At 39.7% G+C, this 21,966-nt stretch overlaps 3 long non-coding RNA genes across 4 annotated transcripts in view; 1 reads left to right on the top strand and 2 right to left on the bottom strand.

Annotated features, from left to right (window-relative positions):
- Positions 1-728: 728 nt before the first annotated feature.
- LOC134293399 (uncharacterized) lies at positions 729-3,891 on the bottom strand. Its single transcript, XR_010000363.1, has 3 exons — positions 3,755-3,891; positions 3,048-3,167; positions 729-1,074 (listed from the first exon to the last, which is right to left on the bottom strand). It is a non-coding gene; the product is annotated as an uncharacterized LOC134293399 (long non-coding RNA).
- Positions 3,892-4,025: 134 nt separating this feature from the next.
- The window catches only part of LOC103280178 (uncharacterized), a 111,966-nt gene continuing 94,025 nt past the window's right edge, over positions 4,026-21,966 (top strand). Inside the window, exon 1 of the long non-coding RNA XR_010000361.1 lies at positions 4,026-4,128. This is a non-coding gene — a long non-coding RNA (uncharacterized LOC103280178). The remainder of the gene's footprint in view (positions 4,129-21,966) is intronic.
- Positions 9,215-17,750, bottom strand: LOC134293534 (uncharacterized). Of its 2 annotated transcripts, XR_010000478.1 has the most exons (4): positions 16,932-17,750; positions 14,827-14,891; positions 14,101-14,217; positions 9,215-9,739 (listed from the first exon to the last, which is right to left on the bottom strand). It is a non-coding gene; the product is annotated as an uncharacterized LOC134293534 (long non-coding RNA). The 2 variants fall into 2 exon arrangements; XR_010000477.1 differs by lacking the exon at positions 16,932-17,750 and having other exon boundaries at positions 14,827-16,420.

Consider the following 21,966-nt stretch of genomic DNA (forward strand, 5'->3'; position numbering starts at 1 on the left):
CGTGTCTGTGGGTCTAGACCAGTGATGGCCAACCTATGACACGCGTGTCAGCACTGACACACCTGGCCATTTTTGCTGACATGCTGCTGCATGCAGATTGATTGGATGACTATGTATTTTGTGGCCAAATTTGGTGTGATTTGGTCCAGTGGTTTTGTTGTTTACTCCATGGGAATTATGCACATTACATTTATATATATATATATATATGTGTGTGTGTGTGTGTGTGTGTGTGTCATTCTATTATTATTCTATTATTATTGTAGTATATTATCATATTATTACGAGTATATTATTATTATATTATTTATTATTCATGACTACATTGAAATTAGAATAGAGAGAAATCAGCGTGGAAAGTGCATGAGGTACCATAGATTGTTGTACATGGAAATAAGGGTAGTAAATAATTTTTGATTTATTAAATACAGTTATATATTACAATTATATATTTTTTGTTATTTAAACTATACATATTGCGAAATTATGGTTTGTTTGTTTTTTTCTCAAAGTGACACACCACCCAAATCATGCTAGGGTTTTTTTGGTGAATTTTGACACACCAGTGGAGGAAGGCAAAATAATTCTTTTTTTAAAGTGCAATGAATGTTAGGAATGCCCAGCAATTATCCCAGTTTATATATTACGAATATTTAAAGTGAGAGTGTGCATGGTGTAGATTCACTCCAGGGCATTGTACTATAGGAAAGGAAGGGAAAACAGAAAGCCCCCTTCATCCTCTCTGATTTAATTGCAAAGATCCTGATTATGACAACAAAATAGACAAGAGAATACAGTACATTGCTCATTTGGTTATATTGGCTACATATTCTTCTTGCAGAATGCTAAGTCCAAAGCAGAACAGAAGTGAGAGGAGCAAGAGCGGCACAGCACTTCTGATGTCTTGACAGCAAGCACTTTCTTCTTCCAAGCTTTTTGCTCTTCGAAACCAAAACTATTCATTGCAATAGTCTGTGAAACAGCAAGTGAACATGCTCTGCAAGAGGGGTTGGCTGATTCTTCTGCTAACACAATCTGGGACACAACCTGCTTCAGACTTTGTTGTTACTGTTCCTGAAAACAGAAAAACAGAAGACATCTATGACAAGATTGTTGCATGTGGCAAAACTGGTGGCCCTCGCTCTTCCAATTAACTGCTTCTATTTTAATTGCTTTTAATCTTTTGAGTAATATTTTACACTTAATAAGGGGCAAGCTGAAATCATATTAATATTGTGCAGAGATTAATCCTGTTTTAATGCTCACTTTTTTGTATACAACATAAAGACCAAAAAGGCTCAACTCATATTAAGCAATTTAACAGTGAAAGAAATTAAAACTACTGGTATGTACAATGTGTTTTAATGCCTTGTTAGGAAGAACTTGTATATATTTTGTCACCTATTACATTGATGCTACAGTATTCCATTGGTTTATGATTTTTAAAATAATAATAATAATAATAATAATAATAATAATAATAATAATAATAATAATCTATATATATATAATAAAAGTCAATGTTTGTATGCGGCAGGCGGTGTATGTATGTATGTATGTGTGTATGTGGCAGCTTTCTGATTGGCCACCACTATCACAGGCCACTGTGACCACCAGGAACGACGGACCTGGCCCAAACTTGACACGCTTAACCCCCATGATGCACTTTATGTCCTGGTGCCATTTGCGGGACAATGGTCCATGGGTGATGGGATATGTAGTACTTTCAATCGCTACGACTCCCACAGGCCACTGCAATACCCACCAGTGATATAACTGGACCAAACTTGGCAGACAGAACCACCATGATCCCCTTTACACCCTGGTGCAGTTTGGGGGAGGATATACCATGGACGATGGGATGTCCAGTACATTCACTCACTTTCTGAGACCACTGCAACTGCCACAAATGTCTCATCAAGACCAAACTTGAAACACAGAGCGCCCATGACCCACTCTATACCCTGGTGAAGTTTGGACGACAATGCACCATGGACGATGGGAATTGCAATACCTTCACTCACTTCCTGAGAACATTGCGACCCCCACCAATGCCTCAACAAGACCAAACTTCACACATAGAGCCCCCATGTCCTACTCTACACCTGGGTGCTGTTTGGAGGGGCATGAACCATGGATGATGGGACTTGCAATACCTTCACTGGCTTCCTTCGAGCACTGTGACTTCCACCAATGACGAATCAGTACCAAACTTGGCACACAGAGGGCCCATTACCCACTCTACATCCTGGTTTGGTTTGGAACAGTTTCAACCATGCATGATGGGAACTGCAGTATCTTCACGCACTTCCTGAGACCACTGCAACCTCCACCACTCTCTGATCAAGACCAAACTTGACACATACAGTCCCCATGACCTACTATACATCCTGGCGCTGTTTGGAGTGGAAAGGACCATGGATGATGGGACTTGCATTGGGAGTTGTAGTTCACCTGCACCCACTGAACCCAGCTAACATTGGATCTACACTACATTTGGAACACGGGGAAACAATGCCTTTCTCAAATGACCCGGGCACCGCCGGGTCCCCAAGCTAGTAATAAATAATAATAATAATAATAATAATAATAATAATAATAATAATAAAAGAAAATGTAATGGAATAAGTGTAGTATATATGGTCCAATGATATGAAATAAAGATTATTTGAACTGAAAAGGTGAAGTCATGCATCACTTTCTAAGGACATGATCACACAATATTCTAAAAATTGTTCTGGCATTGCAAACCTGTCTTTCTTAAGACTGGAGCACATACAGTCTCATCATCTCTCTGCAGAAGCCTGTTAGATTATTACACATCTTCAAAAGCACTTTGGTTGCCTAAAAACAGGCTCCTCTGTTTATTGAAAAGTACTGCTTCAAAATGAGTTGTCACTTGGTTTGGGGTGAATTTAGAATGGCCTCGTGGAATGTCAAGAGCTCTAGCTCATGGCTAGGAAGCTTCAGATGTGCAACAATGTCCTCAGAGACCACTTTAGAAGCACCCTCGCCCACAGTCCGTTCAAAACTAGTTCCACATTTACCAAGAGAGATCACATGAGTGTAGCATCCTTCTGTTTCATCTGCCCAACAGAATTCATGTATGCGAGGACAGCCCCCCTGTGTCAGTCGTTTAGCACATTCGTGGCACCAGATGGCATTTGCTGCAAACAGATGCGGGTGGATTTGGAGGGAAAGAAAGAAAATAAGTTACACTCCAAAAGAGATGTAATCAATTCAGTTATAATTGCAGTGTAATGTAGAAAAAACTTCTTTATTTATAATTACTTGCGTCTATGTCTCAGTCTGCATTTGTGAGCATATAAGATTGCCCATAGTAAGACCAACAGTAGTTAAATAACTCATATGTAACTCTTTGAGATAAGTGACAGATCATTATGTACAATAATTTTATATAATAATTCTCTATACAGCCAGTTCCCCATTTTCATGGGTTTCATTTTCACATATTTGATACATATTTAGTATCACATCTGCTGCTGCCTTGCACAATTTTAATAGAGGCTGCAAACCTCACGAGACTGAGAAAGACCACAAATGTATGATGAGCCTTGTAAACCCCTATGTAAAAATGTCATTGGGCAGCAACAGGAATCAGAAAATTTACACACTTGTGTAGCAATAAAAGGCAGGGAGCAATTGGGTAGGTGGAGAAAGGATATACACTGTGCTTATATTTTGATTTGATATTTGGAACTCCATTTCCTATTCTGGTTTCCTAATGACTTACCAGTGTAAAGACTAAGCAGCATCCATAGCCCACAAACCAGACGTATTTTCATCTCTACTGGTTGTTTAAAACATAAGTATAAGAAGGTTTTCTAGCTGGGTCTGATGTTGGTCTCTGTGAAGTTAAAATGATAAACTTTACTATTACTAGTCATAATTACATTTTTTTTTTCATGTCAGGAGCAACCGGAGTTGTTTCTGGAGTGAGAGAATTGGCCGTCTGCAAGGACGTTGCCCAGGGGAAGCCCGGATGTTTTTGATGTTTTTTACCATCCTTGTGGGAGGCTTCTCTCATGTCCCCGCATGGAGCTGGAGCTGATAGAGGGAGCTCATCCGCACTCTCCCCGGGTGGGATTCGAACCTGGCAGCCTTCAGGTCAGCAACCCAACCTTCAAGTCACGAGGCTTTTATCCCCTAGGCCACCGGAGGCTCGTATAACTACAATAAAAGGCAGGACAGTGGATGTTTAGAAAACCTTACCTGTACTAATTCTGCCACTCCTTGCAATGAGGACAGACCTTGCAAGCATCTGGGCAGTGACAACACAGTGTACATCACCTGAAATGTGAGATATTGCAAAATGTCATGTATTCCACCATATCTTCTTGTTTAGCAGCCCAGTTTTTACTGAATCTTTGCCAAAGCTTTCACGTAGGAACAAGAAATTTCTGTTATAATCTGACTGGGGAGCTATTATAATAAAAAATTAACTCTTTTAATAGGCTCCACATTTTTCCTAGCACATTGTGATGGTCACACAGTGGAGTGTTGCTCCCAGGCTGGTAGGCAGAGCCGTGATAACATCAACGCCTAAGTGCAGAACACCAAAGGCTAAGGTTCACCCACCTAAACCAGCTACCTGTTATCTCTTCTGGGCATTAATGAATGACCCACTTCTGTAATGGAGTGGGTAGGCAACTAACGAAAATAGATTCCTTTTCAGGATCAATAATCTAGTAAGTATTTGGAATGTGTGTCTATACCAGCGGCTCTCAACCTGTGGGTCCCCAGGTGTTTTGGCCTACAACTCACAGAAATCCCAGCCAGTTTAACAGCTGTTAGGATTTCTGCGAGTAGAAGGCCAAAACATCTGGGAACCCACAGGTAGAGAACCAGTGGTCTATACTGTATTGTACATTCAGTATTCATTCATAATCCATAGGGTACCCAGGACACTCCATAAGAAGGCAGTACTCCCCTTTTCCCCCCATTAAAACCCCAATCATTTTTGAAACAATTGCTTTTTCAATATTTGTTGGTTGGTGGGTGGGTTGTGTAAAGATTGGGTTGAGCTGGACTTAGTTGGGTGCATGTCTCACTTCTATGCCAGTGAGTCATCTAGAGTTTTGCCCTGAAAATAGGCTGCTTTTCACTCTGCTAATCTTTTCCATGGGTTCCATGAGTATAAACCGACTCAAATATGAGCTGAGGCACCTAATTTTACCACAAAAACTGGGAAAACATATTGACTTGAGTATAAGACGAGGGTGGGAAATGCAGCAGCTACGGGTCAATTTCAAAAATAAAATAAATATTAATAAAATTGCATTATTTGTGGCATCAGTAGTGTTATATCCCAGCCGCCTTTGGGTGCTGAACCTGGATCAGAAATGAACTTTATTTATTTATTTATTTTATTTACAGCATTTCTATTCGCCCTTCTCACCCCGAAGGGGACTCAGGGCAGATCACATTACACATATAGGCAAACATTCAATGCCTTTAACATAGAACAAAGACAAGACAAACATAGGCTCCGAGCTGGCCTTGAACTCATGACCTCTTGGTCAGAGTAATTTGTTGCAGCTGGCTGGCTGCTCACCAGCCTGCGCCACAGCCTGGGCCCAACTTTGACCAGGATGAAGCTTATTCTGACTTTTCACCCAGTTCTCCTTCGAGTTCCTTCCAATTACAGACCCCAGCTGTGGATAGCTCCGAGGCTTCCTTAATTGGGAGAGATACTGATAACACTACTCCCGTGGAAGAACCAGATGTTCCAAGCTCCCCAGGGAATGTATCCTTTAACAGAAGACAGTCTTTCCAGCAACAAAGATCCCAGACACAGCAGCTTCACAGGAGTCAACGACTGGCATTTAAAGGGGATACTGGATAGCAGATTGCTTTGGGAACATTTGGGGAGTTCGGTTCCCTTCGCTGTTATTAGATCTAACTTCTATAAAAGTGTCTTGCACTGTGAACTTCTTGTGGTGTCAATGTAGCGACTTCATCGTTTCTAGTTCCTTGATTTCTCCAAGCCGAGTTTGCTGTTTCCTAGCAGCCAAGCCGAGCCACGACTCCCATTGTTAATCCGGAGTGAATTCACGTCCTTGCCTTGTTCCTGAATCCAGATTGCTTTTAGCCTCATCTTTTTGCCTGCCTTGTAATCCAAGACTTTTCAGTGACTTTGGACTTTGTTATTTACTCCTGCTTCCTTGTTGCATTCACCGCTCAAGAACTTTTCAACATTTTTGAGCGTGTTTCGGTTTCTGGACTTTGGACAATAATATTGGACATATCTCTTCAACGCTTTGGACTAATTCATACCATTCCTTAAAGGACTATTGCTCACTCATGCCTTCCACTTATTCTTTCCTGAATTTATTATTGTTTTAATAAAGATATTATATGATTATTGGTCTCTGTCTGGTTTCCCATGTTCAAGCTGCCTTGGGGTGTTACAAGTAGGTTAAATGTTTTTGAATATTTATATAAAATTGTAATTTAAGATAGTAATAAGACTTTAATAAGATAAGACTGTCCAACTCTGAATACCTATATACTCAAATAGAAGCCGACCTGAATAGAAGCCGGACAGGACCCTCACTCGAGTATAAACCAAGGGGAGCTTTTTCAGCCCTAAAAAGGGGCTGAAAAACTAGGCTTATACTCGAGTATATACAGTAACTTATAATCTTAATGTGCAGATATGTCATTGAGGAACAGATAGGGACATGAGTTTGTTATGATACTGCTTGTTCCATAGGGGGCATCTAGTGGGAAGTCTTAAGGAGTAATCAGGAGACAATAAAATTGTAATTGCCGGCAAGATCTTGGAAAAGGAAGGAAAGTGTGAGTTTCGAGGAGATGAGTGTGATTTATGATCCCAGGAACAATTGGGTTGAAAGCCTATATATAAGCAAGTATAGAGAGACCTCCCAGTCTTGACATAAAATACCTTGTGATGGCATCTCTGCTGATCGTTAATAATAAAATTCCATTGGAAATGTAGAGACTCTTTATTGAATGGCAGTTAGGATGCCCAGAATCCCAACAAATTGTCAAGACACCTTAAAATCCCTTTCTTCAGACCTCTGTCTACAATATACTGGAAGAATGGGGTGAAATGAGCTTTTTACAAAGAAAAGAACCAGGAATTGTCTAAAATGAGCAGGAAGAAGCTTGAATTCTGCCCATAAAAAGGCAGCTCTTCACTCCATGTTGTAGTTGGGCCAGGGGGCAATAATACTACTATGAGTAGAACTGCTAGCAGGAGGAAAAGGGCTGATGGTGAGCAGGTGTTTGATGAGGAACAGCAAGCAAAGCGGGTCCAGGAAATACTTATGGCTCCTTCTGAGGATGAAATGTTTGAAGGGTTCTCTAGCGATGAGGAGTCAATGCTGGAAGAGGATGGGTTAACAGAGAGTAGAGGAACTAAAAGTTCAACTTGGGAGCAAGAGTCAGATGAGGAAAGGGAAAGGAAGAAGATCCGGGATCTACTCACTGCTCCCACGGAAGATGAAACATTTGAGGGTTTTTCTGGGAATGATGGGTCTGAGAGTGAGATGGAAAGTGCTGCAGATTGGACTCAAGTAAATGTATGTGCAGAGACAGTTCCTGGGGATGCATCAAGGGATTGGCAAACTACTGATACACCAGGGACATGGGGAGATCTAAGTCTTGAACAAAGATGGAGGGACTGGAGGGATGATGGGCGATGTTCATGTATGAGATCAAGATCAGCTGTGGATAATGATGACAGGGCGGAGGCCTCATCATTGTCAGATAACGATGTGTAAGTTAAAAGTGGAGTTGGAAGTAAAGACTCTTTGCAGAAGGCAAGGTGTCGTTTTGACATTGGGTTGTCGCTGCCTATTCTCCTGTTGGCTTGGGTCCTGGCTGTACAGCTTCGTGTTCCTGGCTTCGGTTTGACTCCTGACAATGGCTTCGCTGGTTCCTGGCTTGGTGTTTCCTGGCTTCTACTTCGGCTCCTGAATTCGGCTTGGCTCCTGACGATGGCATCGCTACTCCCCGTTGGCTCTCTTTTTGGTTCCTGTATTCGGCTTTGCTTTTGACGGCAACTTCACTACTCCCAGTTGGCTATCCTTTGGTTTCTGGATTTGACTTGGCTTTTAGACAACGGTGTCGTCTGCTTTCACTACGGGTGGGCATTTGGCCCTCTTCTGGCTTCCTGTGCCATAGCTTGTTGTGACTATAGTTTCAGTAAACTCTTGGCTGAAGTTAAGACAGATTATCAGGCAAGATAATCCGGATTATTTTCTGTTCTCGCATTTTTTGCCTTTTCTTGAAGCAAAGACATTTACTTTTACTAGGTACACTGAAGTTAAGTGTTTATCATTTAATAAACATTTGTTATCTTTACTCATTGTGTGTGGCCCTTTAAGAGGAGTCTGTGTCTTGACACTCCAGGTCCTTGAATGTTCATCCTTTTCATCAGTGCACAGTTATGAACATCAGATCTCACTTATATTTTAGATATATTTCCTGATTAGACAAACTGTGCAGGTATATTGTTCAAAAAGTTGACTCCTGGATACATTTTGCAAGATGTTTTTAAGTGAGCTTTTGACGTTTCAATTTTATGTGTTTGTTTGTTTGTTTATGCAAGGCATATCTCACCTGCTTGTTTCATTTGACATGTGCATATTGTTAGTTTGGGAAAAAAACTAACAGTGGACGAATCTAACTACATATGCATTTTAAAATTTTATAATTCACTAGCTTTGCCCGGCCACGCGTTGCTGTGGCTTATGGGAATCCTTTGTTGGCCAGGTGGAATAGCAGTGAATAGCCTTGCAGTTTCAAAGCCTGGCCGTTTTCTGGAGTAGCTGGAGCTGTTTATTGTATGAACGTAGAGGCATGGATGAGGGGTTGTGCTGCCAAGTTTAGTGTTTCTGGGATGTGTAGTTTTGTTGTTTTGTCCTAAGCCGAAATTTCATTACCCCTTTATATATATAGATGATCTAATAGAGTTTAATAGAGTTTTTAATGGACGTTTTATTGTTGTAATGTTTATTGATTTTGTTATTGTTTTATTGAATGTGTTCTAGGCAATGTAAATGGCCGACTGTTGCAAGTTGCCCTGAGTCCCTACAGGTGAGAAGGGTGGGGTAAAAGTGATGTAAATAAATAATAAATAAAAATAAATTTGCTTAAACATGCTGAACTGCTCTGCTTATGTGTGTGCGTGCCTTAGGAGTCATCTACCTTTATTTTTTTTCCGATGTAATATTTTCTTAAGGGTAGGATATTGAATGAGCCCACAATCCAGGTGTATCATCATTTTGTTATTTTATTGTATTGATTTATAAAAGTAAGATTATCTCATTTTGAAGAGAGTTACAAATGAATCTCATTTAAGAAAAGTATGACACTTGAAGGCATATATGGGTCAATCAGGCATAAACCAGAAGAACAAGGAATGAATAAGCCCACTTGGAGTGATAGCATGCCCCAGACTTTCTTATAAAAGTCACTAAGATTAATAACAAATAGCCTTCTTTCCTCTTCAGAGCTGCAATTACTCCGTGTATCTGTCTCTGGTGAAAAATTGCACAGAACTGGGCATGATGCTGACAGAAGCTGAAGGAACGGAGGAGGCATTGCACTTAGTCAAACAGCCAAGAATGAAATTTGTTGCAGAAATCTGTTCTGCAGCAGAACGTGTACTTTATAAAACTGTTGCTGAGTTTGATGGCTTGTAGGCAGTATGAAGTGCAACCTCGGTGTATTCTCCTAATACGTCCCTCTGTGAACAGAGAGAGAGAAAGAGAGTGAAAGTGGTGAAGCCATGTACAGAAACCTACATGTACTGTATATACTCGTGTATAAGACGACCCGAATATAAGCCGAGCCACCTAATTTTACCACAAAAAAACTGGGAAAACATTGACTCCAGTATAAGCCGAGATACCAATATAATTATATTAATTGAGGCATCAGTAGCTTAAATGTTTTTGAATCTTTACATCAAACTGTTCAACTCTGATTAAATCATTATTTTCATCTTCTTCAGTGTAAATGTGCTGATGTATCCTTTTAATAATAATAGAGTGAAATAATAAATGTAATAATAATAATAATAAATGCAGTAAAATAATAAATGTAATAATAAATACTAGAGTAAAATACTAAATGTATCATTAATAATAAAAATAGAGTAAAATAAATGTAAAAGTAACAGCAATAAGAATAAAATAATAAATGTAATAATAATAATTAATAGAGTAAAATAATAAATGTAACAATACCAATAATAATAATAATATTTTATATTATTATTATTATTATTATTAAAATAATAAATGTAACAATACCAATAATAATAGAGAAAAATAATAAATATACCATATATACTTGAGTATAAACCGACCTGAATATGAGTCCACCAGGACCCTCACCCGAGTATAAGCTGAGGAGGGGGTTTTTTCAGTCCTAAAAAAAGGCTGAAAAATTAGGCTTATACTCGAGTATATACAGTATTTAATGTTTTATATATTTTTATCTCTCATATATGAATGCCATCTAAGGAATAAAAATATCTCAATTGTACAGATCAATAGACACTCCCTTCATCAGTTTTGACTGTTGCCCAGACTGTTGTCCTATATTTATTTATTTATTTATTTATTTATTTTATTTACAGCATTTATATTCCGCCCTTCTCACCCCTAAGGGGACTCAGGGCGGATCACATTACACATATAGGCAAACATTCAATGCCTTTTAACATAGAACAAAGACAAGACAAACATAGGCTCCGAGTGGGCCTCGAACTCATGACCTCCTGGTCAGAGTGATTCATTGCAGCTGGTTGCAGCTGGCTTGCTGCCACAGCCACAGCCACATACTGGACCTTTTAATGCCTTGGATGATTGTTTAATATTTTAATTATGTCTCATTTAAATCATGACTTGTTTAATTTGTTTTTAAATGCATTCTTTGATGTCTCAAGTGTTGATTTTATGAAATTATATGATTGTATTGGGCTTGCCCCCGTGTGAGCCACTCCGAGTCCCCGTTGGGGAGATGGAGGTGGCATACAAAAATAAAATGATGATGATGATATATCTCCTTCATGCCAGATTGAGAATTAACTATTATTTGTCTGTCTCATTTCTCACATCCGAGTCTAAATTAAGAAATGTTAAACTCTCTCCATACTAAATTGGAAAATTAATATAAGTGGGGTAAAAATATCAAAAATGTTTTCCTTCGAGATTAAGGAGAAGCCTATTAAACATCAAATTAGGTTCTGATTTTACAAATTAAGCACCAAAGCATCAAGTTATACAACAAATTTGACAGAAAAAGTAGTTCAATATGCAGTAATGCTATGCAGTAATTACTGTATTTACAAATTTAGCACCAAAATATCACAATGTATTGAAAACATTGACTACAAAAATGCGTTGGATAATCCAGAATGTTGGATAAGCGAGTGTTGGATAAGTGAGACTCTACTGTATATACTTTATACATCTAAGCTTCCTCATGAGGAAATGTACTCTACTTGTTTGACCCTAATTTTATTTTTTAAAGATACTTTTTATACCAGTTTCCCAGGATGGTTTTATTTAAGATTCTCGTCTAGAATCATAGAATCATAGAATAGTAGAGTTGGAAGAGACCACATGAGCCATCTAGTCCAACCCCCTGCTAAGAAGCAGGAAATCGCATTCAAAGCACCCCCGACAGATGGCCATCCAGCCTCTGCTTAAAAGCCTCCAAGGAAGGAGCCTCTACCACGGCCCCGGGGAGAGAGTTCCACTGTCGAACAGCCCTCACTGTGAGGAAGTTCTTCCTGATGTTCAGGTGGAATCTCCTTTCCTGTAGTTTGAAGCCATTGTTCCGTGTCCTAGTCTGCAGGGCAGCAGAAAACAAGCTTGCTCCCTCTTCCCTATGACTTCCCTTCACATATTTGTACATGGCTATCATGTCTCCTCTCAGCCTTCTCTTCTGCAGGCTAAACATGCCCAGCTCTTTAAGCCGCTCCTCATAGGGCTTGTTCTCCAGACCCTTAATCATTTTAGTCGCCCTCCTCTGGACACTTTCCAGCTTATCAACATCTCCCTTCAACTGTGGTGCCCAAAATTGGACACAGTATTCCAGGTGTGGTCTGACCAAGGCAGAATAGAGGGGGAGCATAACTTCCCTGGATCTAGACGCTATTCCCCTATTTATGCAGGCCAGAATCCCATTGGCTTTTTTAGCAGCCGCATCACATTGTTGGCTCATGTCTAACTTGTTGTCCACGAGGACTCCAAGGTCTTTTTCGCACACACTGCTGTCAAGCCAGGCGTCCCCCATTCTGTATCTTTGATTTCCATTTTTTCTGCCGAAGTGAAGTATCTTGCATTTGTCCCTGTTGAACTTCATTTTGTTAGTTTTGGCCCATCTCTCTAGTCTGTCAAGATCGTTTTGAATTCTGCTCCTGTCTTCTGGAGTGTTAGCTATCCCTCCCAGTTTTGTGTCGTCTGCAAACTTGATGATCGTGCCTTCTAACCCTTCGTCTAAGTCGTTAATAAAGATGTTGAACAGAACCGGGCCCAGGACAGAGCCCTGCGGCACTCCACTTGTCACTTCTTTCCATGATGAAGACGACGCATTGGTGAGCACCCTTTGGGTTTGTTCGCTTAGCCAATTACAGATCCACCTAACCGTAGTTTTGTCTAGCCCACATTTTACTAGTTTGTTTGCCAGAAGGTCGTGGGGGACTTTGTCGAAGGCCTTACTGAAATCCAGGTAGGCTACATCCACAGCATTCCCTGTATCGACCCAACTCGTAACTCTATCGAAAAAAGAGATCAGATTAGTCTGGCATGACTTGTTTTTGGTAAATCCGTGTTGACTATTAGCAATGACCGCATTTGTTTCTAAGTGTTCGCAGACCACTTCCTTAATGATCTTTTCCAGAATTTTGCCTGGTATTGATGTGAGGCTGACCGGACGGTAATTGTTTGGGTCGTTCTTTTTTCCCTTCTTGAAGATAGGGACCACATTCGCCCTCCTCCAATCTGCTGGGACTTCTCCCGTTCTCCAAGAACTCTCGAAGATAATTGCCAGTGGTTCTGAAATAACTTCCGCTAGTTCCTTCAGTACTCTTGGGTGTAGCTGATCTGGCCCTGGGGACTTGAATTCGTTTAGAGAGGCCAAGTGTTCCTGGACAACTTGTTTCCCTATTTGGGGTTGGATTTCCCCCAATCCTTCGTCCATTCCGTGTTGCTGAGGTTGAAGATGGCTTTCTTTTTCTGAGAAGACCGAGGCAAAGAAGGCATTAAGTAGTTCTGCCTTTTCCCTGTCCCCTGTCGCCATCACCCCATCTTCTCCTTCTACACAGGCATTAAATTCCAAACTTTTCCTGAGCTGCCTCTTGATTGTTTCTGTGATATTTTCCCACTCGGGGAAATATTGCAGGTTAATCCAGATTAAACTAGTTTAGGTTAATCCAGATTTAAACTAGTATCTTTTGGAGCCAACCCAAGATTTTATCATTATAGTTTTTTTGTATGTGATTTTATGTCCTGTTTTTATTGTTGTTGTTGATTCATTTGTTTTATTGCTTTGTTTTTATATTGTTGATGTTAGGGCTTGGCCCCATGTAAGCCGCCCCGAGTCCCTTCGGGGAGATGGGGCGGGGTATAAAAATAAAATAATTATTATATTATGACACAGCAAACAAGATAGATATGCTGGATTTCATATCACAAAATCACAAGTCGAACATTTCCCAAGTGTCTAGGACTGTGTGATGTATTTTCGGATGATGCGCGCAGATCCCAGCAGGGTGGCCTTTTGCAGTTGGCAGATCGTAATTTTGTCAATGTCTATTGTTTCCAAATGCTGGCTGAGATCTTTTGGCACGGCACCCAGTGTGCCCATCACCACCGGGACCACCTGCACTGGTTTCTGCCAGAGTCTCTGAAGTTCAAATATATTATTATTATTATTATTATTATTATTATTATTATTATTATTATTATTATTATTATTATTATTATTTAGACCACACCTTCTTCCAGACTGGTGATTCTAAGACTAAAGCAAGGCCCTGTCTAAATTTTGTACCAAGTGGTAATTTAACCAGACAATGTTTCCCCTTGGAATCACCTTTGGAGATCCTTTGAATGAAGCAGTAATTATTTGCAGGTGCTACACAAACTTGTGGTTTGGGACACGTGTTATCATTTCTGATCCTACGACACTGGTGGCATTTAAGTCCTTCAACTGTGTGAGAGAAATACAAAGATGGTATGAGGACAAAATGAGCCCCTTTCACAAATAATCCAGTTTCAGATGGTTATCACATGGTTTATCTTGAGTCAAGAAAAATCACACCAAATTCTAAATCAAGCGGGCAAGTCTGAATTAAAACATTGACGGAGAAGTTTTCATATTCCAAATGTTTTGTCTGACAAGTTCCTTCAGGTTAGATATCTGAAGCCTTTAAAACAGTGGTTCTCAACCTGTGGGTTCCCAGATGTTTTGGTCTTCAAATCCCAGAAATCCTAACAGCTGGTAAACTGGCTGGGATTTCTGGGAATTATAGGCCAAAACATCTGGGAACCCACAAGTTGAGAACCTCTGTTTTAAAACATAAATAGAGAAACATACAATTGGGAATTCATATTTTGTGGTTTGACTGACTGTATGCTGCCTTTCTCCAAGACTGGCTAATAAATCACCAATTTTGTCTTCCACATACAATGCAAAGCCCAAAATATTCCTTCCTAATTCTTTGAAACATAACTTAGTGATTGTGTCATTGTTCAGAACAATCTGCAAACCCGTAGACCTAGTTAGTGTTACAGTAGAATTCAATAGTAAAAGACCTACCTGCTACTAAGAAAAGTATTGCTGAGAAGACAAGAGCCGGAATTTTATTCATTTGAGTCTTCATTCTGAAAAAGTCAATCAGAGGTACAAGGACACATCAAATCAAACCAAAAGTGTGTATTTGTTTTCAGGTGTACTGAATGTACAAGGGTTGAATGAAAAGTAATGCCTCCACCTTCGTTACTTGGGTTTGGGTGATATTATTTTAATAAATCAAATGCAGAAATAATCCTTATAATGTGCTCTTTAGCTACCACTATTCACTTTTCCACATAAACACCAGACAATTGGATACATTTCTGCCAACAATGAACAAGTTTTCTGAAGCCGTCACGGATGAAGTCGACACTCTGTTTCCGCAACCGGCGTCTCCCAGGACCGATCGTACACAGATCTTCCAATAGCCAACCAAAGCAATAACGTGACCCACACATTCTTGTGAAATGCCGGTTATGCTTGAAATTCCTCTCAGAGTGATACCGATTGTCCTGAATCAATCTGTCAACATTTTGCTTGTGAAACTCGGTGGTTGCTGTCACAGGACGTCCAACTCTTTGTTTGTCACACAAGTCAGATGTCCCCACCTCAACATCTTTAAACTTACTCGCCCAACAACACACAGTGCTCACATCAACACAATCACCATAAACAGCTTGCATTCTCTGATGAATCTCCTTTGGAGTGACACCTTCTGCTGTCCAGAATTCAGTGACTGCATGTTGCTTAAGTCGCATTGCCTGACCGTCTGCGCAGAGTTCCATACGTCACACTTTAACAACACAAGCATTCAGTGCTAAGGCTTCCTGCCAAATGGAACTGTAGAGGAGAGTCTACTGAACAAGCCAGTACCTGCCGCAGACCAGTATTGCCATCTGTTGAGGAGTTACGAAGGTGGAGGCATTACTTTTCATTCAACCCTCGCAAGTCTCATATCTCCCAAAGCTTTCATTCAACCCGTGTATGTATGTAAGTATGTATGCCTGAGTTAAAGACCAAAATAGGGCCACTCCATTCAACCTGGACAAGAATGTAGATCCTACTTCAACAAGGCAGCATTGTTCACCGCACCTGAAGCCAACAATCCAACTGAAGTATACAGGGCAAGCTGTCTGGAATATACAGGTCTTGTTTGCCCTCCAGCAGCAAAAGGGAACAGCCAGGAGCTCTACAATACGTAGACCAGTTGGGGCATCTGCCTCATTCTGTCCCACTGTAGACAAAGTCTTGAGCACTTATAAAAAGATAAAAATTCACAGAACATCATTTAAATCTGCAGTTTTGTGTGTTCCAAATATTTCTGCAACTACGGTAGAGCCAATAGTTGAAGTATGTCTAAACCAGGGGTCCTCAAACTTTTGAAGCAGAGGGCCGGTCCACAATCCTTCAGACTGTTGAGGGGCTGAATTATCATTTGAAAAAAAAATACAAACAAATTCCTATGCATACTGCACATGTCTTCTTTGTAGTGCAACAACAACAACAACAACAACAAAAGAACAATACAATATTTAAAAATGAAAACAATTTTAACCAACATAAACCTATCAGGATTTCAATGGAAAGTGTGGGCCTGCTACTGGCCAATGTGATAGTCAAGTTAATTAGGATGTTGTTGTTGTTGTGTGCCTTCAAGTCATTTCAGACTTTGGCTGAGCCTAAGTCTAAAATTAATTAATTATTTACTGCATTTATTTACTACATTTATATCCCACCCTTCTCACCCCGAAGGGGACTCAGAGCAGCTGTATGTACAAACAATATATTATATTATTAGCATAGCAGAATATTAGCATTATATATTACTATATTGAACTATACCACTATACTATTATATAATATATAATATATAACATATAATTAATATTATTTTATGGTATTGTTATTAGTATTATATTGTATAACATAATATTATTATCAATATTATATGTATAGACAACATATTATATTATTAAAACTGATATGAAAATATTATATTATAAAACTGAGGGCGGGGGCCAGGTAAATAACCTTGGAGGGCCGCATCCGGCCCCCGGGCCTTAGTTTGGGGATCCCTGGTCTAAACCATATGGATACCAGCTACTATCAGTTTCTGCAAAGGAACTCACCCTGCTGCAGTTAATGGATCACAAATGCCACAGTTTCAGTCACCCCGTTGATCTCCAAAGCGATTCCCAGCTTCCCAAGAGTACTTTACTGAGCACTAGAAACCAAGACAGATAGAAATCACGGAAGTCCTTTGCTGAGCACCTTCCGCTCCAGGCTAGATGGCAGGAGCCGATGTCCACCAAGTCCAGGCAGAAGTGCTCTGTGTTATGGTCCAGAAGATTCGTTCCCTGAGGACTCACTAAAGAAAAGGCCATTGTGTAGGCAACCAAAGCAAACATCGTAATGAAGAGTAAGTGGCTATTACTCAACTGAGAAGAGGACTGCTGATTCTGTGATATCATTGTGGAGTGATTTGGCTACTGACACATCAGCAAATAAGTATCAACCCTGGTTGGAGGATTCTGAAAGTTGAAATCCAAGGGGGAAAAAACTTTGCAGAGTTCTAGGACTCTTTCACACAAGTGTAGCAGCATGATACCGCTTTAACAGCCATGGCTGCATCTTATAGAATCCTGGGGTTTGTCGTTTAGTAAGGCACTAGGATCGTAAATGCCCCCTTTATATTATCAGCTGATAATGCACAAATATCTATAATACACTCTTGTAACAATCCCAAGAAATGTAATACAATTCAGGTTTCTACAACTCTATATTAAAATAATTCTCTTCAAACTATATTGCATATAACAAAATTGCTTTCAGGATTTCATAAACAAAGGTACAATATCCATGTCATACTCTCACAATGTATACTATATCAAAAGTAAATAACAGACAAAAAGAGACAACCAAGTCCATATTATTCCTGGAGTTGCGTAGAATCTTGGGCCAATGTCAATTGTAGTAAAAAATATTCAGTGTCCAAGATAACAGTTTCTATATTCAAAGGAATTCTTCGTTTGCTTCGCAACACCAAGAACTGGAACACAACAAGGTCTCCCGGGTTGTTCCCCTTGTTTCGTTATCACTTCCTCGGGTGTTGTGTCTGTTTTAATTTTATTGTGCTTAGCATGCTAGATAAAGGAGTAAAAAATAACATACACAATAGATATATTTATTTATTTATTTATTTATTTATTTATTCACAGCATTTATATTCCGCCCTTCTCACCCCGAAGGGGACTCAGGGCGGATCACATTACACATATAGGCAAACATTCAATGCCTTTTAACATAGAACAAAGACAGACAAACATAGGCTCTGAGCGGGCCTCGAACTCATGACCTCCTGGTCAGAGTGATTCATTGCAGTGATTCATTGCAGCTGCTCTCCAGCCTGCGCCACAGCCCATATTAACTCTACTCCCATATTAACACTACTAAGGAAAAGTTTTTTTTAAAACCCGGGAGACCTTGTTGTATTCCAATTCTTGGCGTTGCGAAGCAAACGAAGAATTCCTTTGAATATAGAAACTGTTATCTTGGACACTGAATATTTTTACTACAATTGACATTGGTCCAAGATTCTACGCAACTCCAGGAATAATAAGGACTTGGTTGTCTCTTTTTGTCTGTTATTTACTTTTGATATAGTATACTTTGTGAGAGTATGACATGGACATTGTACCTTTGTTTGTGAAATCCTGAAAGCAATTTTGCTATATGCAATATAGTTTGAAGAGAATTACTTTAATATAGAGTTGTAGAAACCTGAATTGTATTACATTTCTTGGGATTGTTACAAGAGTGTATACGCATACATTATTTTTCTGTCCCCTTTATATTATTGGCCACAAGATCCTAAGCTACCCCTTATAAATTACTAATACAATCATTCCAAAGAAAGTTGACATGGAAATTGAAGTAGAATGATGAACAGAATGATCACTGCATATCACGGAGGGGTCCTTGGTCTTCATATATGTTTTTCCAAGTTGGTGGCTAGGCGTAAAACAGTGCTCTAATGCAGGGCTTCTTAATCTTCTCCCACTCAATACCCCAAATGCAGTTCCACACCGCTTTGACCCAGGAGCCGAGGTGGCGCAATGGATTAAATCAGTGATTCCCAACCTGTAGTCTGTGGACCACCAGTGGTCTGCAAGAACTAAAATTTGGTCCACGGCTTCACTGTTACTACACCGTTGCAGCGAGAACGAATGGTCTTGTGAAACCTTCTTATAGTGTCGAGGCTTTTTAAATATGGTTTTCTGTGGGCGAACAGATGGCGACTACTGGATGGCATAGGTTCTTTATCAGAAACTTGAGCTGATGTGGTCTATCCAATGTGGTTTTTTGAATCAGTACCCCAAATGACCAAACCAAATCTAAAGTTGACCAAAAACTGATTTGTAATCCTTTTGGAGGAGACCCTGGTGGTGCAGTGGTCTGAACCGCTGAGCTGCTGAACTTGCTGACTGAAAGGTCGGCAGTTCAAATCCAGGGAGCGAGGTGAGCGCCCGTTGTTAGCCCCAGCTTTTCCCAATCTAGCAGTTTGAAAACATGCAAATGTGAGTAGATCAATAGGTACCGCTCCAGCAGGACATGCAGTCATGCCGGCCACATGACCTTGGAGGTGTCTACAGACAACACCGGCCCTTCAGCTTAGAAATGGAGATGAGCACCAACCCGCAGAGTCCGACACGACTAGACTTAATGTCAGATGAAAAACTTTACTTTTACCTTTACCTAATCCATTCGGTACTAATGTTGGAGAGTGGTTCCTGGTCAGGTGGTCCCTGGTCAAAAAAAGTTGAGGAGACACTGGATTACACCCTTGTGCCGGCTTACCTGCTGACCTGAAGGTTGGGTTGCTGACCTGAAGGTTGCCGGTTTGAATCCATGAGACGGAGTGAGCTCCCCTCTGTCAGCTCTAGCTTGCAGGGACATGAGAGAAGCCTCCCAGCGAACACATCCGGGCACCCCCTGGGCAATGTCTCTGTAGATGGCCAGTTCTTTCTCACCAGAAGCAACTTGCAGTATGTTCTCAAGTCACTTCTGACATGATTTAAAAAACCACTTTGACCATAATGGCTCCATGCTATGGAATCATGGGAGATGTAGTATGGTGAGGCTCTATCAAAAAAAGCTAAAGATCTTGTAAAGCGATGACATCCAAGATTCTGTAGCATTGGACCACTGCAGTTAAAGTGGTGTCAAACTGCATTAATTCTACAGTATAGATGCAACCTGAGTCACCGTAGCTTTCTGTGGAAGCCCATCAAGTTTAATGGTATTTGCTTCCAGGGAAGTGTCCATTGGAATGAAGGCTCACTGGACTTGTTTCAGTAATATTTCTCTCAACACTCAGCATTTGCATTCATTAGTCCAGGGAGTGACCACAACTTGGAAACATTGCCGTTTTATATTACAACGTTTAGCATTCACCAACTGGAGGGGTTGTAGTCCAAGATAACAACGTTTCCAAACTTTGGGAATGATATCCATTCTGAATCCAGGGAAATTTGCTTGAATGGATTTGTGCTTACTTTAGGTATAACATCCTATTTAGTATATTAAACTACTACTTTGTTAATCGTTTATTTCAAGAGTGGGGAAGATTTAATTGAGGCATTATGGAAGTTGCAGTGCAACATCATCTGGAAATCCACATTAATGTTTTTCATGGATTTGAAAGATATTCTGCTTGTAGCACATTAAAGTCAGTCAGATTTGAGTTATAGTGATCTTTTCACAGAAATTTCAATAAGAACTAGTGTGACTAGGTCTGCAGTTTTTTTAAAAAAATAATTTTTATTAAGTTATAAGTAACTGGCTGTGCCCGGCCACGGGTTTGCTGTGGCAAAATGGTGGTGGTATTGGTTAAAAATTGTTGTGTAATTTTTATTTGACGTTATTTGTATTTTTTAATTAATTTTATTGTAAGTTATCTTTTTATTTATTATATTTTATTATTTTCCTGTATAATTTTTAGTTATTTTTTGTTTTTATGGTATTTTATTGTATTATTTTTTAGTGTTTTTAATTATTTTTTAGTGTTTTTTATTATTTTTATTGGGTTGCCAGGAGACCAAGTTGGAGGAGCTTAGCCTTCTAACTGGCAGCAATTGGATAAAAGCAATTATTCCTCTCTCTCTAATTAGGACTTTATTTTTCTTTTCTTTTTGTTGTATCAACCTAGAGCCGTGGATGATGGGTTGTGTCGTCAAATTTTGAGGTTGGGGGGCCTGTAGTTTTGTTGTTTTGTGGGTTGCCGTGATGCCATCACTCTTTTATATATATAGATGTTACAGTGAAAGCTAGGAAAACATAATAAGTATAGGATAGTGAGGAAAATGTGCTGGAGAGCAAACAAAAAAAGAAGAAAAAAGGAAAAAAAGAACAAAAGAGAAGAGGAAAAAAAGTAAAAAATAAAAAAAAATAAAGAGGGACTTCCCATTGTCCCCTTAGGGAAGTACTTTTGTGGATTCGTCATTGTCCTTTGTGTCTCCCAGTTTTCCTTCTTTAGATTTTAGTGTTTTCAAACGTCGGATAGGTCTTTTATAAGAGTGTTTCCTCCGTTTCGAATAAAAGCGTTGAAACCAGACCAATCTGTTTTATCCTTGATGTCTCTTAGTTTCTGCGTTAAATTGTCCATTTGTATTAAATCAAACAATTTTATAGTCCAGTCTTCGATAGTAGGTATATTTTTTTGCTTCCAAACTTTAGCTAGAACAAGTCTTGCAGCTGTCCCAATAAGGAAGAGCACTTTATCCTGATTTTTATTCAGTTTCACATTTGTAATGCCTAACAAGTACATTTCAGGTATCATAGGGAAATTTACTTTTAAATTTTTTTGTGTTGCTTTGTGTATGTTGTTCCAGTATTCTTTAACTTTTTTACATTTCCACCACTGGTGGGAAAAGGTACCTATTTCTTTATTACATTTCCAACATTTATTGGAGCTGTTGTCGAAGGCTTTCATGGCCGGGATCACAGGGTTGTTGTATGTCTTTCGGGCTGTGTGGCCATGTTCCAGAGGTATTCTCTCCTGACGTTTCGCCCGCATCTATGGCAGGCATCCTCAGAGGTTGTGAGGTATGGATAAACTAAGTAAGGATAGGAAAGAATATATATCTGTGTAGAGTCCAGGGTGTG

Source organism: Anolis carolinensis, unplaced genomic scaffold, assembly GCF_035594765.1.
Source record: "Anolis carolinensis isolate JA03-04 unplaced genomic scaffold, rAnoCar3.1.pri scaffold_8, whole genome shotgun sequence".
NCBI classification, from domain to species: domain Eukaryota; kingdom Metazoa; phylum Chordata; class Lepidosauria; order Squamata; family Dactyloidae; genus Anolis; species Anolis carolinensis.